Genomic DNA, 11,108 nt, shown 5'->3' with positions numbered 1-11,108 from the left:
ACACCTTTATGTCATTGCAAGGATGTGAATGGGTTAATTGGAACTTAACCTATAAGGTAGGCATGTCACACACAAAGAAGATTGAACGGCGGATCCTTTTTGGCTACATTTGCTTGGATATCTGGACCTCAAGGTGTAGCAAGATCTTTGATGAGGTGGATCCAAATGATCACCGAAATGCCTATAGAAGTTTCTTTCAAGCTTATATGGACCAGGATATAATTCGAAGGTGTGATTTCTACCAACTACACCCAACCAGCACCATGGATGGACACAGGAATAAATCTAACTTTACAAAGCTGCTAGTAGATGGCTCAGTACTAGCCGATGGTAGAAGTGGTTGCGACGGAGTCATTAGGGACCAAGATGATAAATGGATTTGTGGTTTCACTTGTCGCCTTATTGCTGCTCCCCCTGCTATTGCTGAGCTCATTGGTTACATTCATGGGTTGAATCTTTGCTGGTCAAAGGGCTTGAGAAATGTTTACCTTTACACTGATTGCATTGAAGCCCTTTCTCTAGCCCCCAGAGGTTGTGGAAGCGACCATCCTTATAGCAGTCTAGTTGATGAGATTAGGCTTTTAATCCATAAGGATTGGCAAGTTACGTTTGTTCATGTTAGTAGAGAAAAGTTAATCTTAGCTGACCACCTAGCCAAGCGAACCCACATTTTAAGTGGGAATTATTTTATTTTTGATTAGCCTCCACCTTTTACCCAAGAGGTGGACACTGTAGTAGGGCAGTAGGCTCTTCTATGTAGTTCTGTTGTTCTTTGTCTTTCTAAGGTATCCAGTTTTCATTCAAAAAGAAAAAAGAAAGAAGACATTTTTTTTATCCAATTTATAAGGTATTGAAAATTTTTTTTTGTCAGGATGTATAATTTTACCCCTAATTTATTATTGTGCTAACTTTGTTTACATGAGGTATAATGCATATTAAATAGGGATAAAGTTAGAAAGCTATTAATTTTAAATGAAAATTAATAAAGTTTAAGATTTTTTTATCTGTGTGAAACATGTTGAAATTACTTATAAATAATATCAGAGTAAATGAGAGACTTTTAAAATTTATCCAAAAAAAATTGGGGGGAGAGAGAGCAAAAACTGACCCTAGCGGACACAGACATAGAGATCTAAAGTGTTGTGTGCTTTGTCATCAATTGAGAGAGAAAAAAACCGAACCAACCAGTTGTAATATGGTTTGAGCAATGAGGATTTGATCTCCATTAAGAGTAGGTTATTTTTCACTACGACATCCCTCTCCCACCAAAAATGGCAAAAAGAAATACAACTTCTGATCTTTAATATAAAAACTAATTAACTAATTTGGACAGATTAAGAAAATTAGTTAAATTAGTTATTTGAAATAAATTACGTTATCTTTCTTAAAATATCATTACTAACCAAGTGTATTGGTTAAAACTACTATTATTACAAGAACTACCTTGAGAAAAAAAGAATAAATATGAGAGACAAGATGAAGTAAAGTCTTATATTTAAGATCAAAATAAAAGTCAACTAAGCTCTTATATTAAAGATCAGAGGCAGTAATATTCTAGTATTTTGAATTTTTTATTTAGTGCAATGCTGGGTCTCTTTTTTTTATTTGCTAGAGAGGCTGAGATGAGGATAGTAAGCAAGAAAACAAATGCCAGAGTGGCATGGTTCAGTATTACGTCATTGGCCATCTGTATTATAGTCTCACCTTTGTAGTTATGGCATTTTTTTTTTTTGGAATTAAAGGGGGAGAATGAAACTTATGTTACAGTCACAATATTATTAGATAAGTTCCGACACTATGATCCTTGCTTTGTCCTCCATGAGGTGTTGATGGCATCCTTGATGAGCGTCCTGTAGCAAAAGTATGTCCTCCTCTTGATAGTGAGCATCTCTAGCTAGTAGATCAGCGCACCGAATGATTTCTCTTGGTGCATATCTAATTTCTACATTCCTTTTTGAGTACAGTCTCCTCCTTATGTTAAGAATCTCTATCCACATTGGGTGATTTTGTCCACCATCCAGCATGATTAGTTGGATAGCTTCCATTGAGTCTGTGTAAAGCTGGATATTATCTAGCCTCTGTTGTTCACAAATCTAGAGACCTGTCAATATTGCATGCTGTAGTTGATGGTTGGTTCCCCAGTCTCCTTTGAAAGCTGAAGACCCATTCGCCTCTAGCATCTCGAATCAAACCTCCACATGAAGCCTGACCACTATTGCTTACTGAACCATCTACGTCTAAGCGAAGGTAGTCAGTTGGTGGTGGATTCGAGCCATCTTCTGGATTCTCATACAATTTGAAGATTTGATGTTGAAATTTTTCCTGATAGGTTGACTCCATCAACTAGAATTTGCAGGTGTGAATTATCTGTTCTGGTTGAGCTCTAACACCCTCCATGACTCCATAGCATCTATTTTTTCAAAGATTCCAGCATATTATGCTGAAAACTTTGGCCCATGGCCATTTTGTAGAATTTTCTCTGTAAGGGTTCCTGGTGAGATTCTCTTTCAACCAAACTTGCAAATGAGATCAAAAATTAGTTGAAACGGTTGTTAGGAGTAATAAAGTGTATCCACACATGTCTAGTTGTCTCACAATCACGAAGAATATGTAGGATAGTCTCCTCTCTGGCACTTAAAGGGGCACTCTTCATTATGTATAAGACCTCTCTTAGCTTTGAGTGAATTGGTTGGGAGTCTCTCATGGATGGCTTGCCAAAGAAAGAGCTTGACTTTCTTTGGAATAGGTAGCTTCCATATTTTGCTCCAAGGCATATCTATGTTATCGTAGCTACCTTTAAAGACCATTTTGTAAGCATTTTTAACACCAAAGTTCCCATCCGACGAATTCTGCCAACAGAACCTATCCTCCGCCATGCCAGTAGGAGGTCTTATTTGAGTAATTATGCAAATATCCCAGTTTGGTAAGACTCACTCCCATTCCTCCACATTCTAGGTCCCTTTTTCCCTGATGAAGGAATTGACTTTGGCACAAGGGTTAATCAGATGGAAATTCTTGTCTACCAAGTGAATCAGGGGTATATTTATGGGTGTCTAAAGGTCCCACCAAAAGCATCCTGTTGCTCTGTTTTGGATTTCCCTCCTTACTTTTTTTTGGAAAAGGTCCCAAATTAAAACTATACTACGCCAGGTTGCTAATTGATTTTTCCTTTTGCAAACATTGGGGTACATGCCATCTCCACAACCATATTTGCTTTTAAGGACTTATACCCACAACGAATTTGGTTTAGATATGATTACCCAGCATAGTTTCATAATGAAAGCAATGTTTTGGCATCTCATATCTTTAATGCCCAGTCTTGCTATCGCTTTCTCTTCCTTGATTTAGTCCCATGCAATAAGATGCATTTTCCTTCTGTCCTATTTCTGGTTCCAAAGGAAATTCCTACTGTGTTTTTCAATTTCCTTCAGGACTCCTTTGGGTAGTAGTACCATCTACATTTGGTAACATGGCAAGGCAGAAACAATAGACTTAATGCAAACATTTCTTCTTGCCATCGTAAGAAATTTCCCTTTCCAGTTTGCCAAACGTTTTTGGGTTTTTCTGTATTATAGGCCAGTTGGTGGTTTTAGTAGCTCTCTTATGTAGCAAAGTAACACCAAGTACTTGCCTAAATCCGCTATTATCCCGATTCCTAGATGTTGGCTGAGGTCAAGGGCTCTATTGAAGTTCACATCCTAGAGAAGCAAGCTTTTGATTTTTCCAGATTGACCCTGTGTCCTAAGATAGCACAAAATGTCATTATGACCTCTCTCATATCTTTCACTTTCTCTCCTGAAGCCTCTCCAAGTAGTAGCAAATCATCTACAAAGAAGAGATGCGTGATACTTAGGCCACTGTTGCCTAGTTTGATACCTTTCCACACTTTCCTTTCTACTCTTTTCCTAATCATATGTCCCAATCTCTTCATACATAGGATGAATAAGTAAGGGCTTAAAGGGTCACCTTGTCTTACCCCTCGAGTTGGGTAGAAAGTATGAGATTCAACTCCATTCACCAGCACTTTCATAGAAGTGGAAGAAGTATAGGCCATAATGAGTTCAATCAAATTTTCTTGTAAACCAACTTGCTTTGGTGTGTCTTTTAAAAAATCCCAGTCAAGTCGGTCATAAGCTTTTTCCATATCTACCTTGATCGCCACATACCCTTTCCTTCGCTTTTTATTTCTCATGGAATGGATAATCTCTTGGGCAATGGTCATCTTATCAAAACTATGTCTGCCTGTAATAAAGCTACGCTATTGTGGCTGGATAAGGTACTCCATTACTCCTTTCAATCTATTGGTAACGATCTTGGTGATTATCTTGAAAATCACATTGCATAGGAATATTGGATGAAACTCCTTGAGAGTTGTAGGGTGGCCCACCTTTGGAATAAACACAATGTTGGTGTGGTTAATGCATTTAACCTTTTCTGGGCTCCTCCAAATTTCCATAATCAGGCTGCACACCTTCTCACCAATATGGTTCCATTAGTTCTAAAAAAAAAGAGCTTGTAGACTATTGGGCCAGGTGCTTTGAAAGCTCTCTCATTTAGAATGTTGTATTTTTAATTTTGACCTCTGTCACTTCTTTGTGGATCACCATAAAGTCTTGGGCAGAAAGAGGAGAGAAGTAATCCATGGAATTAATATCCGTGGCCATGAAGACATCTTTAGTGTAGAGCTTTTCATAGAACTCTCCCACCATTTTTATTAGTTCCTCCTCATTTGTTATCCAGTTCCCATTGTTATCCTAGAGACTTTCAATAGTTTGCTGCTTTCGTCTCATCATGGTAGAAGCATGGAAAAATCTAGTGTCATGATCACCCCCTCTATCCATTTACATCTCGACTTTTGGAACCAAATCAGCTCTTCTTGAACTGACAATTTATTGTACTCTTGCCATAGTTTTTTTTCCAATTTAAAAAGATCGTTTGCAATTTTATTCTTCCTGGCTCGGTCAATGCCTTTGAGGCGTCTAAGAATGGCCTGTTTCTTTTTTGGTATGCTGTCAATTGACTTATCGTTCCATTTTATGGCTTCCTTATGGAATTTCTAAACCCTACCACACCAATCTTCATCCAACCAAGACTTGCACACAATATTGCGAAATTCTTTCTCTAAGTTCCAAGCATCCTAGTATTTAAAAGCTCTCCTGTTTCTGTGAGAACGATTAACTAGGTTCCCTTGGTCAACCACGATCACTCTATGGTCAGACTTGAACCTGAGTTTGTGGAAAGCTTTGCCTTATGGGTATTTCAAGTTCCAAGCCACATTCCCAAAAGCCCAAACTAAACACTCTTGCACACCATTCTTTTCCCATGTGAAACATTCTCTAACCATAGGAAGTTCAATAAGCTCAGCATCATTGATAAAATTTACAAAAGATTTCATGGATTGGTATTAAGGAATAGAGCCACCCATTTTGTCCATAGGATCCATGCATGCATTGAAATCCCTGAGGATCAATAAGGGGTCATTGGTTACATTTGCAATGTCCAGGAGAGCAATCCACAATAGCCCTCTTTAGGATTGTGATGTCTCCCTGTACACAAAGGTGGCAAAAGAATATTCATTAGATCCAATATCTACCAATTTACAGTGAATCAATTGGGTATTGGAGGAAACATAATCCACACAAAACTTGTCACTATTCCACAGGACCCAAATACCCCCAGAGAAACCAGTGGCTTCAAGTCTTATCCAGTTTGAGAAGCCAAGTTTTCTGACTACTTTTTCAGCTTTGGATCTACTAATACAAGTTTCAATAATCCAAGCACTCCTATAATATCTACATGCGATTCAACCAAGCAGCAAGATGGTTCTCCTGGGTTTCTGCATCTTTAGAATGGCGTAGGATACCTTTCGGTCTCGGTTGCTTCTCAACAATCATAAGTCCATTTTGTTCGTTTAAACCTTTTATTTCTTCTGGTTCCTGCGGCCCATTTGTAGTGTAGGGGAAGGTTTTGTTTTGGATATCTACCATAACTAATTCTGTTTAGCTTGTGTTGCCACTCATGATAATATGAGTCTGCAAGTTAGCTTTGCCTTTCCCTTTAGGATTGCCATTAGGCCCACTCATATTTGTGCTTTCCTTTTTCTTGTCTTCTACTTGGGCTTTAGGCACATATTTTGACCCATTAGGATTTGAATTCTCTTTACCTAAAGCATTAGGCATTGTCTTGTTACGTGCACTGTTCTTCTTCCCACTACCATTCGTTCCTACTGTCTCTTGTTCCTTTTGTAGGGGTGGTCTTGGTTCTTGATACACTACTAGCTTTTTGCTAGTCTCTCCTCCATCTGTAGGTATTTGTTTATCATAGCAGGTACGCTTCTCTGACACACCTATATCTTCTTCTTCTAAGTCTGTAAGTACCCCAAATCTCGATTGAGATTTTTCCCTTATTCCTCTTCTAACACCTTTTGCTTCTATTTCACTGTTAATGTCATTATCCTGTGGGTAAAACTTTCTAGGGAGTCAGGATTTTGAATTATTTTCCATAATCATCCATGAACCAAACTTCTCATCGGCGGCAATGATCTTCCTCGTCGGTGTTAAGCTCATATTCATTGGGTTTTGTTTCTTTTCTTGGACGTTCTGTTCTCCTTTTTCCTGCTAATTTGTAGCATATATCCCTAATCAATTTTCCTTCTGGTGATCGTAATGACCACACACAAAATAGATCACCCTTAGCCCCTCATATACCACATCATACACCCTATTTGCAACAATTACTTTCAAAACAAGCTTTTTCTACAAGTCCAACTCGACATAGATTCTTGCGTATCTACCTCTCTCAACCTTTGATTTGTCTACCGAGAAATCAGATAGAGTGTTCATGTCAACCTTTAAGGTCTTGCCCATTTGATTTCCCAACCGAGTGATGGAGCGTTTGTTATAACACTGTATGGGTATGTGCGATATGTGAACCCAGGTAACGATGCCTCCTAGCTGGTCAGCAAAAGGCTCAAAATCTGGCATCGATTGTTAGACCAGTATACAATGTTGCTACACCACCCAAGGTCCATCATAGAGAACCTACTTATACATATCAACCCACCCTTCTTTCTCTAGAAATTTCACAAAGAAATAGTTGTTGGGAAGGTCAATAAGTTTGAACTCCACCATCCTCCATATTTGCGTCAGGTGGTTCTTCATATCGTAAACATTATACCTCTTTCCTAGAACTGTGATAATGAGTGTGGTGTTCCATGGTTTACACCACTCACTATATTCTTTAAGTTCAATTGGGATAATAGGGTAATGCTCCATGAGTTGTATGATTTCCTCAGAAGGTTCTGGTAGATCCCATTCTCTGTTAAAAACATTAGATAGCAACTCGTCCTCTTCCATATTTGCGTTGTTGTTTGCGACTCCATTCAAGCCGAGGAGTGAGTCCTTGTAGGAAGCTTTCCTGGTTCTAGTATCATGGTGATTATCCTTCGAGTTGCAGTCATGTTCCATTGTTTTGTCTTCGATAGTCGCTCCCTCTGTTTCAACATATTCATTCATCTGAGAGTTGGTGATAGGAATGAGGGGGAGGTGTCTTGCTTCTTCTTCTTACTCCTACAAACAAGTCGAACAGTCGGTCAGGTAGAATTTTTTGGTGGTTTTGGTCTTCCATCAAGGGAAATTCAAGTTGGCACAGGTTCCAAGAGAGAGAAACCAAACTTACTCAGAGCTCACGAAGTGAGATGAGATGCACTCTATAGTTGTGTCATTTGAACCGATGCTTTCAGAAGCAGAAGCTGATTAATTGCCCAAATCATAGTTTGGGCAAAAAAATTGCCAAACGCTGAGGAAAAAACAGAAATCATACTTTTAGGCTCAAAACCATGGTTTCAGAAGAGATGAATCCATTTTACTTCTGGCCCAAATTGGAGAGCATGATTGTGCCTGTTAGAGTAGATCTCAATGATAATATATCTTTAACACCCCTTAATTATTTTTTTTATAAACGTATTTAATCTTATATTTTATAAAGATATATACACATATTAATTATTTATTAATTACATTATTTTATATATTATTAACTATGTTGGTAAAAAGATATATTATTAATAATTTTATTCCTTCAAATTAAAATATGTTATAAATCTATCTTTTATGTAATTATCATATTGACTTATACCTTTTTTAGTACTTTGCACATATAAAAAGTGTTTTTAATAATAACTATTCAAATACTCTCACTTTATCAGAATAACTTTTTTACAAAATCTATTCTTTCAAGAATATATTTTTCAGAAGCTATTCTCCAAACTATGGTTTGATTTCATCCAAATACTCCCAGTGTTGAGTTAGTAAAAAGTCAAAAACTATTTTTAAAGTAGACGAGACTATTTGTTTCCAAATGGGTAAATTTTTTTCCTAATATCTTCATTTAATAATTGATTGTTGGATGTAATCAATTGATCACATTAATTTTAATGACGGTCAAAAAATATAATAGATTCTTCAAATAATATGTTTTTATTTCTTATAAATAAGATCAATCCTCTCAAAATTGTCTTGTAGAAGAGACGGAGCATATCTAAAATATTAAAGTGGTCTTCTTGTTATTGTTATAAATCCAGCAAGTTGGAACTTATGAAAGCAACTCTAAGATTTCTCATGGTTTTTGGGACTAGACGTCTAAGAATTCCAAATTTGAGTTCTGTACAAATAAAACTAAATAAACTATAATTATTTGGGGTAAACAAAATTTGTTCAACTATATTCCATTTCATCCTATATATAAGTTATAATTTTTAAAATATGTTTACTTTTTTCTTATAAGTTACACGTTCTATTAAATACATATTTCTGAATTAATTATCATAAATTGACTAAAAATTATATTTTATTCTTGTTTGTAGTAAACTCCTCCTCATCTCTTTTTTGAGCCCATTGTTTATAGTCTTTTTTTTTTTTTTTATTCATTCTCTCTTAATGACATTCTTTAGAAGGGTATATTTTAAAAAATAAATATATATTTTATATATTTATTATTTTTAATTAATTTTAAAAAAATTTTAATATATATATATAAGTTGAGTATCTGTATTTTATATATAGGAGTAGAGGGATTTTTTTTTTAATGAATGCAAACTGCTGAAATACATCGGACAATGCTCCTCCTTCTCTCAAACTTGGAGTGATTTGATAAATGCAGTTTCTGATTACTAATTATTAGTTTAAAAAAGAAGTCAAAAATCCCGCAATTAATACAAATCACAATTTAGATATTAGAGAAGAAATTCACCATCAAGATTGAGCTCCCAGAGAGAGAGAGAGAGAGAGAGAGAGAGAGAGAGAGGTGGATTGCAATTAATACAAATCATAATTTGGATACTAGAAAGATAATCAATTAAGCAACTTCAATTCCGGAAATTAATTTTTTTATTAATTTTATTAAACCCTGAATTGTTGGAATTTAAACTGATTCTTTTTTAAAAAGAAGTAGAAGAAGCATATTTCTATAACAGAAACAGAACGATCTAATATCAGACTTCAGGTTAGGAAACTATAACCTCAGGTTCTAAATTAAGAACCGGATCAAAATTTTGGCTTTGAAATAAACCGGGATCATTTAAGTGGGTAATATATGCATACACACACAAACGCATATATATAACGGTACAATTTGATGATTAACTTTTTTAATGGGAAAAAAAAAAATCTCAGATTAGGAAACTACGTTTGTTTCCTAATTCAAAACGGAGTGAATTGACATACTTTCCTACCAAGTTTCCTTTTGAAGCCGCTTAAATCTTCTTTCTCATTTCACGTTCACGACCATTAGTCTCTAATTCAACATTCAGAAAGTGAACTCACTTCTACTTTCTAAAGCCACAAACAAACAAAGCATCACACTTCAACTTCCCACTCTCTTCTAGGGGTAAGTTCTTCTTCTTTTTCTTCTTCTTATTATTATTATTCTAATATCTGGAAATTTCGAATTAATTGTGATACCAAATTCAAGTGTTGTAACCAGAATAAAATCATCCAATAAAGAAACCAGAGAAAGAACGCACCTACATAGACGTTTGGGGAAATTGGTAAGCATTTCCATTTCTCCTTTCTCATCATTATCATTATTATTATGTCAATTGATTCTGTGAGATGAAATGGAATGGAAAAATTAATGAAATGCAAAATCGTTATGTTTTAAATACAAAAAACGCTTACCTTTCCTTAGTTGTAATTGAATGGGGCTCATTAGCTTCTTCTTTTTTTTGGGCTGACGGGCCTAATAGTTTATCATTAGCATAAAACGTATCTAGTTTCCGTCCTTATGTTGTGATATTGGGGGGAGGGGGTGTGAAATTAGTTTGTTTATAATAAGACAAGATTTCCTGTGGTCAAATTTTGTTTAATGTGGTCGAGTCTGAACCTGTTTAGAGCCACTTCTTCGCATCAAATTGGACTTATATAGTTTTGAATCAATTATCCTCTTGCTCTTTATAAAAAAGTTATTCTGGGTCTTATGGTGTCAGCTTTTACATTTTGGTGTGAGAAAGACATTCAACTCATACATTTCATAGATATTATATTATCTATATTATATTCTAGTGACTATACGTGCCTCTTTTATTTCAAGTATGGTAAACTCAAAGCTGCTTATACTTGGAATGATCTGATCTTAATATGAAGTTTCATTTTAGCATAGACCGTGCCATTCTGTTCTCATCTTGTTTATATAGATTTATCTGAAACTCTAGCTGATCAAAATTCGGACATCTTTGTCTGAAATGCAGAAAAAGGCAATAGAGAGAATGTCTGATTTGTTGAGTATGGAAGATTTTGAAAGCATGAAACAGAGTAATAATAATTTGAGCTCTTTGGAGATACTGTTGCAAGTTGCCTTTGTTGCTGCCAAAAAGTATGATTTGCCCAATATGAATAATGAAAATATTGAGCCTAACTTGGGTAGAAATGACATGTCTTGTAAAGGAGCTCGAAGAATACTGGTCAAAGAGAAGATGAAGCCTCTAAAATTTGTGATAAGGAGACGACATAATGAGGACCAAAATCTCATCAGCTATGCCATTAAAGACCCCTCAATGATACATGATGTGAAAAGAAAGTCTGGTGACTTGATTGAAAGTACTATCTTTAGTT

The sequence above is a fragment of the Neltuma alba genome, unplaced genomic scaffold, assembly GCF_004799145.2.
Source record: "Neltuma alba isolate B1F8T4 unplaced genomic scaffold, ASM479914v2 tig00010376_pilon, whole genome shotgun sequence".
Lineage (NCBI taxonomy): Eukaryota > Viridiplantae > Streptophyta > Magnoliopsida > Fabales > Fabaceae > Neltuma > Neltuma alba.
The sequence above is the reverse complement of the archived record's forward strand: the minus strand, read 5'-3'. Positions refer to the sequence as shown.